Source organism: Ammospiza caudacuta, chromosome 1 (genome assembly GCF_027887145.1).
Source record: "Ammospiza caudacuta isolate bAmmCau1 chromosome 1, bAmmCau1.pri, whole genome shotgun sequence".
Classification (NCBI taxonomy): Eukaryota; Metazoa; Chordata; class Aves; order Passeriformes; family Passerellidae; genus Ammospiza; species Ammospiza caudacuta.
Window position 1 is genome coordinate 25044840 of NC_080593.1, and position 19579 is coordinate 25064418.

Below are 19579 nucleotides of genomic sequence, written 5' to 3' on the forward strand. Positions count from 1 at the left end.
TTCCCATGCTCTTCTCACCTAAGTTTCTTCCTGTTTTCAGTGGAGCTAGTCATGGGAGAGAGGAGTCCCACACTCCGCCTTGCAGAAAGACATCCAGAGCTGGTCCCATGTGGCCAGAGTTAATTTTCTTCCCTATGTTTTCAGGATTCTCCCACTGTTGTACCTCTCACATCTCTTGTCATTTGGATTATTTCACTTGCTTTTTTGAGCTTTGTTAGAAAATTAAGAGAAATGTTACAGAAACAGGCTCTTACAAACCCTTTTCCCAGTGCTATTACAAGCACTGGGAAATAGTGTTTATTTTTCTGCTGCATCTGCACCTGGTTTCAAGCAAAACCTTTTCAGCCCCAGATGGTCAATTTTTAATGCTGCTCACAGCAGGAAGCAATAGTTTGACAGCTGACCCCTTGGTACCATCAGTGTTTCTGCATAAAACTGAGAATTGCCAAACAGAAAGAAAACAATAAGTGAAGAAAATGAGACATAAGCAGCTCCAAAGTTCAAATATAGAAAGAAGCTGGGGACTGTAAAGTGGAGTGCACTGGTCTTAGGCTAAGTTTATTCATTTACATATGAAGATCTCAAGTCTAAAAGAATATCTAGGTTAATTCCTATTAGCAACATTTTACTGACTTGTGTTAAAGCAGTAGGAGGTTGGAAGTACTTGTTTCTCTAACAGAAATGCCAGGCCAAATCCCCATATATGATTTTCCCATACTCCTTGAGGAGACACAGGGTTAAAAGCAGGAGGAGCCAATGGACAATGATCATCTGTGCTCAGGCACCACCTCTGTGTTGCTGCAGGCACAGGGCAAAGCACAGGCTGGTGCCTTGGCTGGTGGCCACAGCCTTCTGTCCTTCTTCACCCTTGGGGCTCCTGCCAGGTGAAATGGCAGGAATGGACATCTCCATATGATTTCCTATTTTCTAACATATAGTTTTTTTCAGTATTGTAAGGTACAGGAAAATTAATTACTCCTGAAGAAGCATAAAACTATACTATGGACTAGAAGGTAAATTTCAGTGCAGAGTTTGACTTGTATTTATTTGTTCATTATTAATGTTCTGCAATCATTTCTGGCAGCATATGCCTTAGGGGTGTAGCACTCTCAAAGCTGTAATATTTATATATCCACACATGCAACACTTCTGTCAGTGTAAGCCTCATCCAAGTGTTAAAGAAGGACACCAAAATACCTCTGTGATCTGCTAGATTCTTGTCTGACCACAGACACTTGTAGAATGAGGTCTGAATGTCTGGCCAAGTCCATAGGACACTCCAGTGGCAGAACACAGCCATTACTGATACCAGTAAATGTATTGGCCATTCCAGTTTTTCACTGGTTTCCATCTTTTAGATTCAAGAGCATTGAAAACAATATTATCTCTCTTTTTACAGACATAGTAAAGCACCACAAGCTCACCAGCATAGCCCCTCCATCAGTTGAACGTCATAAAACCACTGTGTACAAAAATACAGACTGAGAGCTCTTTTCTTCGTGGTCTTTTCAGGTGCCAATAATAGTGTCCAGTCATTCAGCTACCGTCTCCCTGTTTGTGATGATGAAATGACATCAATTGATGCTTCTGTATGATGTCACTTATCTTGAAAATTGCTTGAGGAAAGCAGGTTCTCATATTTTTGACTGCAGCTGATTCTAACCTTACAGTACATTAGATTGCCTGCTAGAGACAGTTAAAGATGCAAGGGAAGAAAATGGGACTTTAGGCAGAACAGTTAAGGATGAAATCTTCAGCTTTTTCATCACCAGATATGCTGAGCAGAAGGATGTCCTATGAGGGGTTTGCAGCTGGTTAGGAAAGGAGGACCCTGGCATGATTTAGCTGGCTGTAACCACTGCATTCAAGGCATAAATTGGCAGAAGCTATTGGGAGGAGACTGAAACAGCCTGGCCCACAGCTCTGATGCCTGCAGAAGGAAAATGGCTGTCCACAGGTAAACAGATCTGCCAGCAGAAGAAGTTCAATAGAAGATAGATCTTCATTCATAAATTGATTCTTCCAATTCTCTACAGGGATTTGGGTTTAATGCAGATTACAGCCCTGTATTTTACAATGCCAGCATAATATTCTAGCTGTTGTTTTTAATGTAAGAAAGAAGTTAATGTTCCAGTGAAAACTATGATGGGAAAAGAGGCAAAGCAAAAGTAAAGCTATTTGAACTCTCCTAAACAGTGCAGGGAACTGTGTTCAGAGTTACTACAGAAGGGTTTACTGGAATTGCCTTCAGGAGGAAAATGGGGGGAAAGTTTTCTTGATTGCATATTCATAAGACTTAAAAAGTGTTGGGATTTGATAGGCTCTAAAGCTGTGCTGTCTTTGATTGGTTTAGAAACTGTAATGGGAGAAAAAAAAAAGTAGAAATTCCATCCTGCTTTAATCACTGCCCACTCCGAGTTTCCCTAATGACTTCCAGATGAATTCCTTTTAGGCTATTGTTTTGGCACAGTTTCCAGACAACTTTTGAGTCTGTTAACCAAAAAAAAAAAAAAAAAAAAAAAAAAAAAAAGAAGAAAAAGAAGAAAGGAAAAAGGAAAAACTCTGCCCTCCCCTCTCTTTTAACAGAAAACAGATTTCACTCTGCTTATATAAATGTGTGATGAGCTGGAGAATTAAAATACTTGTTGCTTTCCCTCTCCAACCTCCAGGAAAATTTCTGATATAAAATGAAAGAAAAATACTCCCTGTAGGGAAAGAGTTGAAAGCAGATTCTATAGAATCTACTCATATTTATGTAAATACCATGAAGTTGAACAAACTAAAAATCATTAACTCTACAAACATAAATCTTCCCACCAGAAAATAATTTCATGCTGCTGTCTCTCTCTGCCCTGTTGAGCCATCTAAAGCAAATCGTCTTGCCTCTTAATGCCTCAGTTTCCCCCATGTAAAATGGAGACAATGGTGTTTAGCCACAGTATGAAAAATTTCTATGATCTGGAGATGGAAATCACTTTGTAAAGTAGGGTTTAAATATCCTCAAACATATACACGATATCATGATGCATTTGCTAAGCTGGAGAGCAAAACAGCAGTCCTCTCTGCAGTGGTGGGTTTAATGCCCATGCAAGTGTTGTATTTGTAAGGAAATCTGTTCCCTTTGGAACAAAATAACATATCAGTGCTAAGAAGTTCTGTCTTGGAAAGCCAGCAAAGCACTGCCTCCTCCTTAGGCACCTCACCAGCCCTGCCTCACCAGCCCTGAGGATAAAACTCAGGATGCATTATTCTGTATCTTTGAAGAGAATTCCACCACTCCTCCACTCAGACATTCTTTCTTCCCCTAATGCTGTTGACCACATCAAAATGTCCACCCCATAGTGTCTGTATCTTCCAGCCCTCCCACTCATGACAAGGGAAGAAGAGGTGTTGCTACATCTTGTGACAAAGATATCCTTTTATCAGTCCTGGAGTGCCTCAAGAAGTCTGGGGTTTAGGTGCTGCATCTTCTGGACCAGCAGAAATTCATTGGCTACCAAAAACCCCATGGAGTTTCTGCAATGAGCAGGGACACCGTCAATATAAATTGGGTTTCTCAGAGCCCCTCCAACCTGAATGTTCCCAGGGATGGGGCATCCACCACTCCTCTGGGCAACCTGCTCCAGTGTCCCTTCACTCCCATCATAAAAAGTTTCTTCCTTCTGTCTAATCTAAATATTTCCTCTTTCACTTTATACCTTTTATCCCTTCTCCTGTCACTGCAGTCTCTGCTGAAAAGTCTGTCTCCAACTTACAAACCTCCTTTAAGTACTGGAAGGCCACAATAAGGTCATTGCAGAGCCTTCTCTTGTCCAGGATGAGCAATCCCAACTCTCTCAGCCTTTCCTTATAGGAGAGGGGCTCCATCCCTCTGATCATCTTGTTGGCCTCCTCTGGAGTTGCTCCAGCAGGTCCCTGTCCTTCCTCTGGGCACCCCAGGGCTGGGTGCAGAGTTCCAGGTGGGGTCTCTGTCCCCAGAGCAGAGCAGAGGCACAAATCCTCCCTGCCCTGCTGCCCAGGCTGCTCTGGGTGCCGCCCAGGACACGTTTGGCTCTCTGGGCTGTGAGTGCCCATGGCTGGGTCATGTCCAGCCTCTCACCCAGCAGCACCCCCAGGTCCCTCTGGGCAGGGCTGCTCTCAATCCCTTCATCCCCAGCTTGTGTTGGTACCTGGGGTTGCCTCAGTACAGGAGCAGCACCTTGACTTGGCCTTGTTCACCTTCATGAAGTTCACATTGGCCACTCCTCCATACATAATTACCCTGAGGCTAATTGCTTTGTGTTTCAGAGATATTTTAAGCAGTAGTACACTAGATGGTCTCCAAGCAGCAAACACTTTTTGAGAATCAACCTTCTCAATTACAAACTCTTGCATAATATTATTTTATGTAAAAGTAAAACCAATCGTTCCTGATAAGCTGGGAGAAGGGGAGTACTTGGGAAAGCTCTCTCTAGAAAGTTTTCAAAATTTTGGCTAGAATTAGACTGAGCTAAGGAATTTTTGAGCCAAATTTTTGCTTAATTTTAAGACTTGTAGTAGAATAGGTGGATCTGTCTGTTATGAGGTACTGAGAAAGAACCTATTTCAGTATTCAGCACACTAACCAAGTGCAAGTCAAAGACCAATAACTCTCAGCAGGACAACAAAGTCAATGGTAACAAAAGCAATTTTGATTTATCCCTTCTTTTTCATCAGTTAATGATTTTATATTAGACAGAGAAGATCTATGACAGTTCTTTATTAAATAAAGCATTTGCTAATAAAAGCAACATTAAAATTACTTGTATTTCTCTGCCATGAGAGTATCTAAAATGGTACAGAGAACATTACAAATTTTAATTGGTCAGAAGAAAATTGCCTCCCTCTGCAACTGCTAACAGCAATCTGGATTTTAAAAGAAATCTAGGTGATAGGCACAGATCTCTCCTGAGGAACTGGTTTAATCAAACATGATTGACTGATTTAGTCAAATATACTCTTTATTATATTTAAATTATATGACTTTGAACCTATATTTTACTGTCTCACAATATCTCAACATCTGTGAAGCAAAAAAATTCTCTTTGCCTATAGAAATATAAATGAGGCTACACCTTTGGATTCACAGAGAAGGCAAAGTGTGTCTATACCAGAACAGCAGACATGCCCAGAAGGATTCTGTACATTGAACTGAGTTGTCCAGAACCACTACTGGGCCGGGAAACCTTTTTTGAGCACTGTGTTACATACAAGGATGATTTGGGGGCTGGTAAATAGGCACAGTACCTCACAACTGTTTGTCAGACTATAGGCTGGCATGGGCCAAAAGCAGCCCAGGGACCATTCTGACAATAAAGACCATTTATAGTGCCCAAGGAGACCCCTTTTTTCATTTCACCACTGTGGTCATAGCCAGCATGGCCCAGATGTAAAGGGGGATGTAGGAATTTTGTGCGCATCCAAAACAACACTTGGCCAAAAAGTTTCAGACAGCTTTGAGGCAAAATCAGAAGTTTCACATCAGAAAATCCATACCATGCCCTTTGAACTGCATAGGTATCAAATTGTTTTGGACAGGTAGCTCTAAGATTCACTCCACTTTGCCAGACTCTTCAGTCCTTGATCACCAGCATTACCATTGTCATGAGAAGCTCCCAGCTCCTGCCAAGGTTGTGCAATTCAGGGCTCTTTGGGCAGACATTGAAATAACTCTTTTAACAGCAACCCCATTTAAATTTTAAGAAACTTGATCTATTAAATATAACAGAAATGTAAGGATGAGAAATCAAAAAGTCAGCTAATCTAAATCTTTACTTCTAATCAAAGGCAAATATTTCCAGATGAATGCTGAACACATATTTGATATCCTTTTAAAACTTCTAAGGAAATTATTTCTCTTAAGAGTGGCAGTAGGTACCTACCATTAGCAGAAATATTTTCTCTAATATGTTATCCAAGCTTTTTGTCCTCTGAAGAATGAAAAAATTGCTTTCTCTGCCCCAAATGAAGTGTGAGCAACCTTTGATATGCTGAAAGAACACAGATTATATGTCCATTCAATCTTAATTTCCTCAAAATGAATTTTCTAAACTTGTTCTCTACCTTGTTAAATGACTGCTTGCTCCTTTGCTTGCTCTCACTCTTGGACTCTCCAATTTGTCCCCCACACATCTCAAGAGTGAAAAAAGCTGAGACCACATGATTGTGGAAATTGTTATTTACTGCTTACACACAATGTTTTTATTCATATACTTCTGAATGACACAGGCAAACCTGCAAAGAGGCTGTGCCATTGTCTCAAACTCAGTTGAGTGGTAACCCTGTTTGTATCCTCCAGATCCTCCTCTGAGGTGTTATCACTCACCCAGGTTAACTATTCGTTGTATATTTGTGGATCTGTTTGCTTTCCTTCCTAAACTTATTTTGCTAGTGTTTTTTTAAATTGAATTCCATGGGTTTGCTCCCTTTGTCCAACTTGTCAAGATCACTCTGAACCCTGACAATAATGGCTTTCAGCTCCTGCCCCCACTGTGGTGTCACATTTAAATGTTTTCCCATGCTGTTGAAATATGCCCTGAGAATCTCAGGCAGAGCAGAACTCACATAGACCTCTTCTGACATTAAAAAATGCCCCAAATCAAACATTTACAATGAAAGACTATTTCTAGGACACCCTATTTATGACATTGTCTAAGACTGTCCCACTGCAAGACTACTTATCCAAACCTAATATCTAAAACTTGTCTCCAACTTCTTTTTTCTTCATCCTTTATGAATTCTACCTTCAGTGATTTCTCATTAATAAGGTTCCCCCTCCCTAAAACTGTAAGAATTAAGTGCAGTGACGTAATGTGGACTAGATATAGATGGAGAGATTTATTCCATGCAGATTTATTTTTGGCAGATGTTCTTGCAAAATTTTTCTTAACACCTTCACTCTGTTCATTTGCCCTTTCTTTAGGAAGGGCCTAATGAGAAATCTCATCCCAGAGACAAAAAAGTAACAGCCCCAGGATATGAGTTACCTTTTCACTCTTAGCTGACCTGATACAGCTTTGGCAACTCTGCTGGTTCAAGCAGGAAATTGAATTAACTAACTCTCAGAGATCCTGATCAACATACCTGACTCTGTGAAGTGGTACTTGCTACTGCTGGAAAGAGTTTTTCAAAATTTTTCAAGTGAACTTTTTTTTTTTAATTTTTTTTTTCAAATAAAAAAATATCTCTGATGATTAATCAGTTTTACTGTAATACTGGGTATTTCTAAGCATTTCAGTAATAGTTTTGCTTACATATCAAAAGATTATTGTTTATCAAACCCCTCCCCCATATATCATACTATATACTGAAAGGTATTTTTTAAAAGAGCAATTTAAAAAAGAAAATTAAAAGCCTTTCTTTTTAAGTAAAATAGGTGTTTTTAGTAAAAATGTTCACCACCAAAACTATCAGAAATGAAAAGCAGTATAAAAATCTTTTCAAGCCATGTAAAATGGCATTTACCAAACTTTCAAAAAGTAGAAAACTCTTCATCATTCTTTTAATTTTAAAAAGTAGCTAAAAAATTTATTTTATGATATTGTTCTCTAATTTTTCAATGGTGATCTCATATTTTTCTAAAATCTCAAAAATTTAAGGCACATAAATATTATATTCCCCCTTAATTTACATGATCTTGCACCTCCTCCTCAAGATCCAGGGGGCAGTTTAACAAAGGCTATTTCTAGATTTTGCCCAGGCTTTGTGCTCAGCCTGGATATGGTCATTTGTATCTTCCTGACACGTCATGAAGTGAAACAAGCCAGCCTGTCCTCGCAGAGATTCCCCACAAGATTCTCTTTATCTCACAGTGCACAGACTCTTTGAAGCCCTGCCTCTGTCCTCCATGTGTTCTACAGTTTATTTTTTCACTATTTTTGTTGCAGATACGAGAATCAGCTCCGATGAAGTTAAAAAAATAATGCAGCATACAAGGTTTATGTTGTGGCAAGGAGCAGGGAAACTTTTGTAGGCATAAAGGGGGAGAGCAAGGAAGTTTAGAAATTTGCCTTTGATTAAAACTGATTTTCCAAGTGCTGCTGAGGAGAATGCAGCTCGGGCTCCATGTGCTTTCCGAGCAGAAACACAAGCACCCCTATGCTTAGCTGCAAATTGCTTGTCACTTACTCCATGAGCTCAGTGACAAACTGCATCTATTCAAGGTATGGAACTGAGAACTGCCCTCCCCCTTCACGTTATTCCTTTGTGATTTTTCTGAAATACTGGTACCTCCCTAGTATTGTTTTTTACAACCAAGTATCTTTGCACCTAAAAATTGAAAGCTTCAGAGGTGATAGGGCAACTTCTAACCCACAATAGTAAAGCAGAGGTAGCAATGAGAGGGCAAAATGTCCTTTTGCATGGTGAGAAGGGAAATGTTAAATTCTCCGGTGTTCCAAAAAAAGCCATAGGATGCAGAAATACCATGGGAAGGAATGTTGACAAAATTTATGCTTGTGGGTTAAAGATGCAACTGCTTTAATAAGAAAACTTGCAGGTCAAAAAGCAAAGGATTCCCTTCCCCCCTGCTCTGCTTGAATATTTCTTCCAGGGATTTGAGAAATGCAGGATGACGTGGAAAGGGGTAATAAAACCCTTCGAGTCTCCGGGTGTTCCACAGGCTGGCCTCACTCACAGCAGCTCTACACATTTTAAAATTAAAAGTCCCATGGAGTGAGTCATCTTGCCTCCCAGCTTCTCCCCTTTCAGAAAGAGCAGGCAAAAAAGGCTGAAAATTTCCCCTGCAAATGTCTCAATCTTGCAAGCTTTATTCAAATCATAACAGCATTTTTTTTAATGTTAGTGAGGAACTGCAGTAAAAAAAATCTCAGATCCTGAGATCTAGCAATTCTCAGTCCCAGTGTATCAGGCTGTGCCGCTACAAAACTTTTCTGTGAAAAGAAAAATAAGAAGAGAAAGTCTTTGTTTTTCTTCCTCACTTCTCAGTTTTTGGTGGGGTTTTTTTTTGTTTTTGTTTGTGGTTTTTTCTGCTCTGTGGCTCTTAATTTGGAATTGCTGATTCCCTTCTTGTCCCGATGGTCACAGGGGACGTACAACATGCATACCATATAATTGGGAAGGGCTCAGGAAGCTGCCACGTCTGTAGGGCTCCAGCGCACAAAAGGAGGCGGAGGTAGCAGGAATACCTTCGACTTGACGAACTTGGAAATCCTGGTGCCACATCAGCAGGAGCACAGCCCAGCACAGTGCTCCTCAGCCACTGCAGGGCTGGAAGGCACCACAGAGGTGATTCAGGGCACAAAACTGCCCAAATGCCTGCTAATATCTGCCCTCCTGCCCCTCACGTCTCAGTCACCGGGGGATGGCACACACTTTAAACCTCTGCTTACAACAAAGTTCCTAATTCCATTTAGCACACCAAGAACCTCCTACTTCTGTATCCAAAAGCCTCTCAGTCTGCTTCTCTGTGAATCAGGGAAGAACTGAGGCACGGAGAGACTGAGGATATATCAAGACCATGCAGTGCAGTTTCACATCCATGTCCATGACCTGACTTGGGAGTCAAAGCCCAACAGACAGAGAGAGCCAGTGCTGCTCCTGCCCTAAGGAGCCCCAGGTCCTGATGGCTTCTGGATGCAGAATTAATTCAGGAATGCCTGTATGATGTTGTGACTGCCATGGAGACACAAATGTCATTCCTAGCTGGCTTTGGTTCCATTGTGCTCACATTCTGAATAGCCAGCATACAGGAAACTCAAGGCTTTTTGTTCTAGAGGTTGGGAGAGGGACTTTGAGGCACATGTATGGGACATCTCACTTGGGTTTGGGCCCATTGGGTAGTTTTTTAACAGAGTGGGTTCATTTATAAACACTGAAGTGTATTTGCAATTCTATGAACTATGAAGAAGTGGTCCAGGATAAATCCATGAGTGTACTAGCAAGGCCAAACAGTGATCACCTGTATGGATACTCCATAACAGTACAAACATGAGCATCCCATTTATCTGGTCAGCCCTTAAAAGTAGGAAAGTATGAATTAAAGAAAGCCCTGGATTTATGCACCTTTTTACACCTATTTAATCATATATCTGAAATAAGAATGTGTACTCATACAGCCATGTCTCTACCTATCTCAGACATGAAGTTTTTGAGGACAGAAGAGCCTGCTGAAGTGTCTGCTGTAAAAACCATCCTTGGAACTATCAGAGCTGACATCATAAGCTGATTATTAAGATTTATTATCACATGTACTTGATCTGGGGTGTTGAAACATGCAGAAAAAAAGAGGGACATATAACGACTTAGGGACAAAAAAAAGTTTATGTTGGGAGCAAAAATGAGAAACAAGTAGCAGAATTCAGAGAAAAATGTAAGAAACAAGTGATGTTTCCCCAAAAAGCATGTTTTATCTAGACAGAAGCAAGTTGATTTAGATGTTTAAAGGTGGAAATTACTGTATTCAAGTACCATTTTTCAAATATTTTTGAAAATTTTAAAGAATAACATAAATACAACTACACAGATGAGTGTTGGATCATCTAGAAAATAAATAGAATTATAGACTTTTCTCAGTTGGTGACTGATGTTCAGTTATCTCTTTTGCCTATTCCAAGTGCATTTTTGAATCATGTAAACATAATCTCCCCACATGGGGAACAGAGGCAATTTCCCATTTTCCAGAATGGATATGACTGACTAATTTACACATTATTTACCATACAAATATGGTAAATGTTTGATTTGTGGAATAAAATGTGTGCACAAATCCAAACGATGTTTAATCACTCTGTATTATGAACTTACAATATACACATTCATGTGTATGTGCTGAATGGTGATAGGGACTTAGTGCACTGATATCTATTTTATGGCAAAAATCAAAGAGGCATGAGGTGCCTGCAGTGTCATGACAGGACAGCAGCCATCCAACTCCATTACATCAATACCGCACCTGTGATAGAGACCTGCAGGACTCAGATGCCAGAGGAAAGGAAGTATTTCTTTTTCTGGAACGACATCTGGCTCGTTAATGACCTCCACAGGTGGCTGTGCTGGTGGTTTCTGGTCCCTGATGTGGTTAGGCTCTGTGTGGACAACTTAAAAAGCTCATCATGCCAATGACTGTTTCATTCAGCCTGAACTATTTTCGTTGGCCTTAGTGATACTGTGGGATCTGTGCAACCTCAGCAAAGCTTCTCCTGAAGTAGGTGCTTAGAAACACCTACAGTTCAGACCGGAAAAGGAGATGGTAAATTTGTTTACATAATGTTTAGCACAGGCAAGCTACCATCTGTGCGCCCCTTCTGAAACTGTTTATCCAGCTTATAAGATTTTTGTCCTTAATAAAGAAATAAAACATACACATAAATTAAAAGAGTGTTTTAAGTCAAGCACCCAAATTAAAAAATTGGAAGAGCTAAAAATGTGTGGGAAATAGAGTCAAACAAACTGGTATTCTTTTCTCTTCAGAAATGTTTCTGGATACTTAACACAGCCCTGGACAGATTGTTTTAGACTAGCTGCAATTTTCTGTAGGAAACTGGAATTTTGATTCCCTAATGCAATATTGCCTCACACCATTTTTAGTGCTGCACTCATAATAGCCCATTGTTAACAATGTATTTCTTCACACTTCCTGATTTTCCCCACTGGAGATTTAAAACACATTTGGACATAACAAAAAAATTAAAAATTGAAAATCCTAGCTTCTTACTTCTTTCCACCTTTTTAGACAGTAAGAAAGACAAAATGCATTAATAATTCCAAATAAGTAGCAGAGATCAAAGAAGCAGGGTTTTGCTGCAATTCTGGTTCAGTTTAGGTCAGTAAATTGGTCCAAAACTTTGGCAAAAAGGCCTTTTGGCCTCCTTTCTGCTGATGCTAAGGGAAGTCACTGTGCAGCCCCTGATAATAGAGCAGGGTCAAACTGGAATGGCCTATATTCACCTGTATGCAGGGTAAAACTGGCTTCAGTAGGACCCAGGATTTCAACCCAGAAGCTTTACTACAGGTGTGTAATGAAGTCTACAAAGTCCTCTGACTCCACAACAGAATAGAGATCAAAATGCCACATTATCTCTGAAGTGATCTTCCAAAGACAAGGTTAGAGTTTTCCACAGAAATTCAGTGGAACTGTTTATACTCAGTTGTTTCTTTCTACTTCCATACAAAATCACTGTGAATTTCTAAATTCAGCAGAACTTTTACTCAACCAATACACTAACTCATCTGCATACTTTGAAGTTATTGCACAGTTTATATACAAATTGACTGCCTGAAATTAAATCAACTGGACTTAAGGCTATATGTTCCATTAAGCATAACAATTATGAGTGCTTCTGATGATCTGAAGAACATCTTGCAGCATGACACAAAGAGAAATGCAGTGTTTACCTGTGCCTGCAATGAATGTAATGGAAATCAGTATAATACATATTTAACCTGTGGTAAAGGGAATATTAATGTACCCTTCTCATCTGTTTTACGAAATTTGGGAAGTTCCTCAGGTGCAGAGGTGGTCTTTTGGAATGTGCCTTTCTTTCTCCAACCAAATTACATTGCGTCTTCACTGGGGCAGTGGTGTACCCAGACATTTGAATGCTCAGTGCTGAATCAGAAAAACTAGACTCAAGCCATGTCCCAGTACCAGCTGAAGGCAAGCCCCATCTCTTCAGTCCTCTGGGGCTGGGGTTCCTCCTGCTGGGCAGCAACACATGGAAGAAATATGTGCAGCTTTTGAGTCCAAAGATGATGGAGAAAACCCCAGACGTGGAATTGGTTGGGCTGGTGGAAGTGAGGGGGATTGCTAGCCTCTGGATGTTTCAGGATGTTGTAGCACAGGATGTTTCTGCCCATCTGGGAATCCTCCCTGTCCTTTTTTTCCCTGTCCAACAGGAGTGTAAGCCTGTCTGCACTTGCATATGTAAAGGCTTTGCGTTGTTGCTATAGGAAAGAAAATGAAGGGTGGATATCTGCATTCTGAATTATGGCTCTGATTAACAACTTCCCAGATTCAATAACCTTCAAAGAATAAACCATGAGCACAGAAACCCTCTCCTCTGAAAGGTGAGTTTCCTTCTGAGAGATAAAAAACAGAGGAAGGGTTTGTCTCCCACCTTGCAAGCATTTGCTTTCAACACCAACTTATTGGATGAAGAATATCAGTTCCTTGTGTGCACCAGCAGTACCTTAGGTGTTCACAACATTTCTTAGTTCACTTGACAAAAGTAAAATGAAATTGTTTAGACTTCCATTCACTCTAATTAATATGAGCAATATTCTGTACAGGCTTCCAAAGTAGCCTTCTTTACCTGGATTTTCCTTACGCCTTAATTCATGGTATGCAACTTTAACACAATTCATCAATTTAATTTTTTCATTATGTCACATATATTATTAAATGTTATAATTAAAGCTTCTACACCATATATACAGAATTTTCATGCCTTTGTTGCCGTTGTAAACCAGACATTATCCAAACAAAACTATTATACTGCCCTTCTGGCAAAATAAAACCGTCTTTCTTTGAAAGAAAAAAATACTTTCAGTTCAACAGTAATGATGAATTCAAACATTAAAATTCTTCTGTCTTTTCATCCATTTTTTTCTATCTCCTCCTGCTAATGGCCTTGCTGGTGCCAGGGTCATTATTGTAGCTGGAGCTGCAGAAATGGGACTTACTCTGCTTTGCCAAAGCCCAAGCCCAAGACTGGAGACCGGAGGACTCGGAGCCCCTGGGCAGTGGCAGAGTGGTGGCACTTGCTCTGCTTTCCTGCAGTTTGTCCAAGGAGCCCAGAACGTGGCTAGCACTGATACCACAGCTTACCCCTAAATTGCCAGGCTAAAATTTTTTCCTACAGCTTCCAGCTTGGTCTTTCTCTCTCTACTTCAAACTAGTAATAACAACAATAAGTGCAGCTTAAATATTTTCTTTCTCTCTATCTAAGGCAGAGAAGATAACAGCATCATGAGAACTTGCAAAAAATAATGAAATTTTTTTCTTTAAAAAAAAAAACAAAAAAACACTTTGAGAAAGCAAGCTAAAGTAAGTAGGCTGAAACATGGTCATTCTTTCCATAGGGTTTTGTTTATATATTGAAGCACATCTCTCAGGCTGTGGCATCCAGTTGGCTACAATTTCTAGGTTAATGAGAAAGGCCCTGCATGAATTCCAGCTCTAACATGTGACTGCTGCTTTTATGGCTATGAAAGGGAGGAGGGGCTCCCAAGTTTACTGACTTGTCTCACCTGGAGGCTCTACAGTGCCATTAATCCATGAAGTGAAGCCACTTAGGACTGGGGAGCCAAGTGCACTGCTAAGCATCACACACTTTTATTTCTTTTATGTATGGATGGGGATTTGCCTGGAGTGAACCCTCACCACTGCAGAGGATTCCCCAGTTCAGAATCTTTAGCTTTGCTCTGAAAGTGGGGCTGCTGGAGGCTGTGGAGGGTTCAGCTGACACTGCTGATATGTTGATATTGTTGATATGTTGCCACCCTCTCTGAATTTCACACCTGAGAGCTCTTCACTTCAATTCTAGTAGCACACCAACCCTTTGAAGGCACGCTTCCTCTTGTCATCCAGACACACTGATGTCTTCAATGGTCAGCTGCAGGTTGGTATGGAAATGAACTCACTCAAACAGAATTCTCTTCAACTTATTTTTCACATCAATTTTAGAACAACTGATGACCAGGCAGAATTCCTGCTAAGAAAAATATCAGTTTCACAGTCAAAAAGAATTTTAAAAATTCTTGCATTTCTGATTTTATCCAATTATTTCAAAACAGTCTAATAATTAGCAGGATGAAAAATAGGTGTCATGACATTCTTCTAAAGTACTTGGCTTCTTTAGGACTTTCTGTACTCCTCACTGCAGAAGGAAACTGAAGTGAACAGCAAAAAAAAAAAAAAAAAAAAAAGAGATGTATGTGCAATGTGAACACACAGGTTCCATAAAAAGATGAAAAAGACTATATACTCTTAACTAATGAATATATAGTTGCACAACATTGAATTTCAGCAGAACTCAAAGGATGGTTTCTTTACCATGCAGAGTATCATGGGAGTCTTAAGCTTGTGTGTGTTCATTTCTAGACATCATCTGAGATGTGGTACCTCAGTAAAGGAATTCCTTTTTTCCTTAAATAGCTTATGAACTTTTTTTTTTTTTAACTTGCAGATACCTCTTTTCCTCCTTAGCTAACTAAAGTAAAATATTCTGAGACATCACAATATGACAGTTCTCCTGGAACTACTCGCAAACCTGCCACTCAAGCTTGTTTTGCTCTTTTTATTCCACAATCAAATATAAATTAGAAATGTTTTAAAGCTTGTCTAATAACAGTTTCCAGAAGTGTTAGGAGTAGGAGTGGATGACTACAACACAGCAGTCAGGTCCTGGCAAGGGGGTTCATCAAGAGCTGGAAATTCATACATGGGATCAGGTCCAGGGTCCTTCTAGGAAGTCCTGTCATAAGCAATAGGAGACAGTCAGAGACAAGGCTGCATTGGGGGTTAAAAGTCCTTGCAGACACAAGTTACCTATTGCACAGGCCCAAATACAACCAGGAGGCAGGGCCAGAAGCAGGGCTGAAGAGAGAACACCTACAGCATAGTTCAGGTGAGGACTCATGGCCCAAGGCTGTGCTGCAAGGGGCTCCTGGAAACACAGGACATTTCATTTGGACAATCCAATAAGAAACAGAATACAGAACTATCTGTATGCAGAACTAACCTTCCCACAACATGCACTGTACATGTCACCTCTGCAAAATAGTACATTCTTCCAGAAAATTTTCAGAAATTTGGAGGCATTTCCTTTTTTTTGTACTATAAACATAGAGAGATGAATGCTCTTTTCTGATGCAAAACCAGTCTGCAAACCACCAGTGACACTGCTACACTTCCACAAGCACAGGGAGCCAAAATAACTTCACATTCCTATGATCCACACAAGATGGGACATACGTGGCAAGCTGGGCACAGTGCTGGTGCTGCTCAGGAAGCAAATTTCAATATAAAAGATTGGTCAGTAACTTCAGAGGCTGAATGTCTCAATTGCAAGCTCAGTCCATTTGACAGCCCCTGCAGAACTGCTCTGCAATGGTGAAGAGAAATGGAATAATGAGCAAGTGGGCAGCTATGCTGCTGAAGATTTTAGTGTTAAAGCTGCAGAAGCCACCGTGCACTGTGAGGACTCGGCAGGAAATGCAGCCATGGAAATTCTTGCAGTGGGGAAACTGGACTCTCTCTTCACCTTCATTTCAGACTGAACAAATATCACAGGGAAAAAAAAAATAGTGAGGACTTCTGAATCTTCCTAAACATTCTGCTTGCTCCTGAGGTTCAAGAAGTAAATGCCATTAAACCCATTCTTATTAAAGAAAGGTTATTTCTTTGGAAAAAAGTCACAGGAAATCTGATAGAATGGTCACAGAGTTGTGCACAGTGATCTAGTCTTAATTCATAAGTGAAAAAACAGGAGCAGACCTTCCATTAAAAATGGACTCTGAAAAGAGTCATTATTTCAGCTTTGGAATAACCTGGTTTTACCAAGCAGTGCATCACCAGAAATCTGTTTATTCCTATTGTGTTTTTTATTTGATGTTAAGACAAAGTTCCTGGGGTAGGAGGCTGGTAAAGAAAATACATTCCCTTGCTACAAACTGTTAGCAGACAGAGCTTTGCTTTGCTCACTTTAAGTATTTTGCTTAGTTTGGCCCACAACTCTGTTTTTTCTGGAAACCTCTCATTTTTCTTTTGGTCTGCCTTCCAAAACCACAGTGAGCAGAAAAAGAATTCTTACTCTGGTGCTTCTCTGCTTCAAGGAAAGCTCACTTTATACAGTCCTATATACCTGCACCCTGCATTTTCTGGACCATATTTACACAAATTAAAATATTTATCCCAGCACATTTTTATTTTTTTGAGAAAAAAGGACAGAAGTTTCAGCCAGTATACGGAGGATGATCCAGCTGGCTGCTCCAGTGGAAATTATTACCACAGAAACATTTGCAATCACTTAGCTTTGCTCTCCCATGATCCTTAGCAGAAAAGGCTGAAAACAATTCCAAATAAACGTAGCAAGAGCTGAACAGGGAAAGCAGAAATGAAAGATAATTTGCAGCAAACGAAGGAGAAGTCTTTCTCACCATTCAAGGTTCATTAGCTACAAGATTTTACAGTTATTTCAACAATCCTGCTACAAATGCCTGGAAAATTAACACACATGGAGCCTTTATATATGCTGCAGCTCAGCTACAGTCACCCACATCTGTTTCTGGTTTAAATTGTACCTCCCTCTGGCACGGATTCAAAGAGCAGCACTGGAAGTGAGTCTGGGTCTGGGACTGGACTGGGGTAAATGGATGCAGCTCCACTGAGAGAAGTGCAGCTAAATCCATTAATAATGTGGTGCTGGAGACCGGTATTTCTATAATTTTCTTCCCTTTCCCTCCCTCTGTGTCCAATCAACTCTTCTACACAGGAAAAATAGGGTCCCCACCTATATAATTGAATAGGATTCAATTCTATAACTGTATGTGAACTTCTTTGTAATGCCAAAAATAAAAGAGAGCTTGAACATTATTCAATTCAGAAAACAGTTCATGTTCCTATCAGATTGGTAAGTTTTGCATTTAAGAGGATCATTTATAAGTATTTATAAGTACAGAAGCTGGGAATACCATGTGATGTGTATGTGTGTGTGTTTGCAGATCCGTACATACATCTTCATCATGTTTGTATGTGTGAAAAGCCTTCCACATAAAAATAACTCAGTAAGCAGAAAAATCCTTACCAAACAATTTCCTGTACCAGAACAAGCAACATTTTCTCATTTAAGAAGGTAACTTCTCATGCTGCAGCATGAATAAACTGAAAAACGGAGAAAATCATGTCTTAGATCACTTCAGCATTTTATCTCACAACACTGCTTCTGTAAATTCAGCAATTCCTCTTACATTTTGAATGCAAGAATGATGAAATGATGCTAAGGATGCACTTAGGTGTCATCATACAGTTTTGTCCTGGAGATCCCAGTTTCACATAAGCTCCTAAATAAGCACAATGGGGTATTTAAGTTCTGGAAGAAAGGCAAAATTTGGGTCATTTTCTGATGTCCTATGTTTCCTACTAACTGTCTGCAGTGGCATCTATACTAGCAGGTGTAGGGAGCAAGGTCTCTTGCCTGGGTCTGTGGGCAAAAGGGATAAAAGCTCATCTCCAGGGGGCTAAATTCTCTTGCACCTAAACTGAAACTAAGCCCTTCCTTTATGATTTGGGACAGACAGCACTGAGTGAAGTAAATGCACCCTGCAACTCAGCCCAGCAGCACCTGGCTCTTACAAGGCAGAGGTGTAGCTTTGGGGAGAAGCTACAGCCAGGAATACAAATGAAATAGCTGTATGTCGCAGAAGCTGCACACCCAGTCAAGAAATCCATAGTCATCCAGGAATAAGACCCACATTTCACTGTTTCTTACTATAGGAACATTCTTCCTCTTCTTTTATTTGTAACCTAAATGACCAATCAAAGCAGATTGGGAGCTATTTAGAGAAATAATGTTTCCATTTTTACGTTCACAATCAACTAAGCAAACAGTACAAATCAGACCTATGGCGATCTGCTTAGGGAACTCTTCAGTAAGCTTCATTTTAAGTCCAACACAGCTTAATGGGTTTCCTTCTAGGTCAGTTCTATTTCACATAGGATCTTAATTACTGTTTTTGTTCCTTTGCTTGTGACTGTATTTCTGTATTCCTAGGAAGAAATCAAAAAAACTGAAAACTAGTGAACACCAAACAAGAGAAATTTTCAATTGTCAGAAATTTTCAATTGTCCTAGAAAGAATGGTGCAGTGAAGCTGTGTTTGAAGAAAAATGGAAAGGAAAAGTTCCCAATAACATAATCTTTCTTAAAAGCAAAGACCTTAGCACAGGTTGGCTTTGATTAATTTTAATACAAAAGATGCAGCAAAGGGATAGGAAGGTGACACATTGAGTGGAAGATTTTTTGCAAGTAAAATGAAGGTGAAAATTTCCTAAGTAAGGATTCCAGTAAGAAATCCCAGACTACAATGTAATAATTTTTAGTCTGGTTTTTGTAAATGTAAATTAAGTAATATGAAATAAAAATGAACATTTAAATGGTGAGCTGGTTGAAGCTGAGAACTTACAGCTTGAAAGGGGCAGTTTTGCAGCACAATGCTCGTCTGATGACTTCATGAGGAATATGTGCTCACTAAACTGCCCAAAAACAAGTACAAAAAATAAAAACTAGTGGTTTTCAGCTGGTTTTGTGTACAGAGTTTGTTGACCAAAAGTTAGATGAGAGCTCAACCTGGAAATAAGGGGCTACACAACCAGGACCAATGGGAATGGAATCATATTTTTTGGCAGTTGTTGAGATGTCAGACCATCAGATGCAACTGTACCATGAGTAGGAACAGCACCAGGTCTTCAAATATCTTGTCCTTAAAATCCACTAAGCCTGTCATGCTTCACCCTGTCAATACACAGATACAGATGCCAGATGAAAAGGAAACATCACATAAAAAGGAAAATATTTATCCCAGCACAGGTGTTACAGAACTAG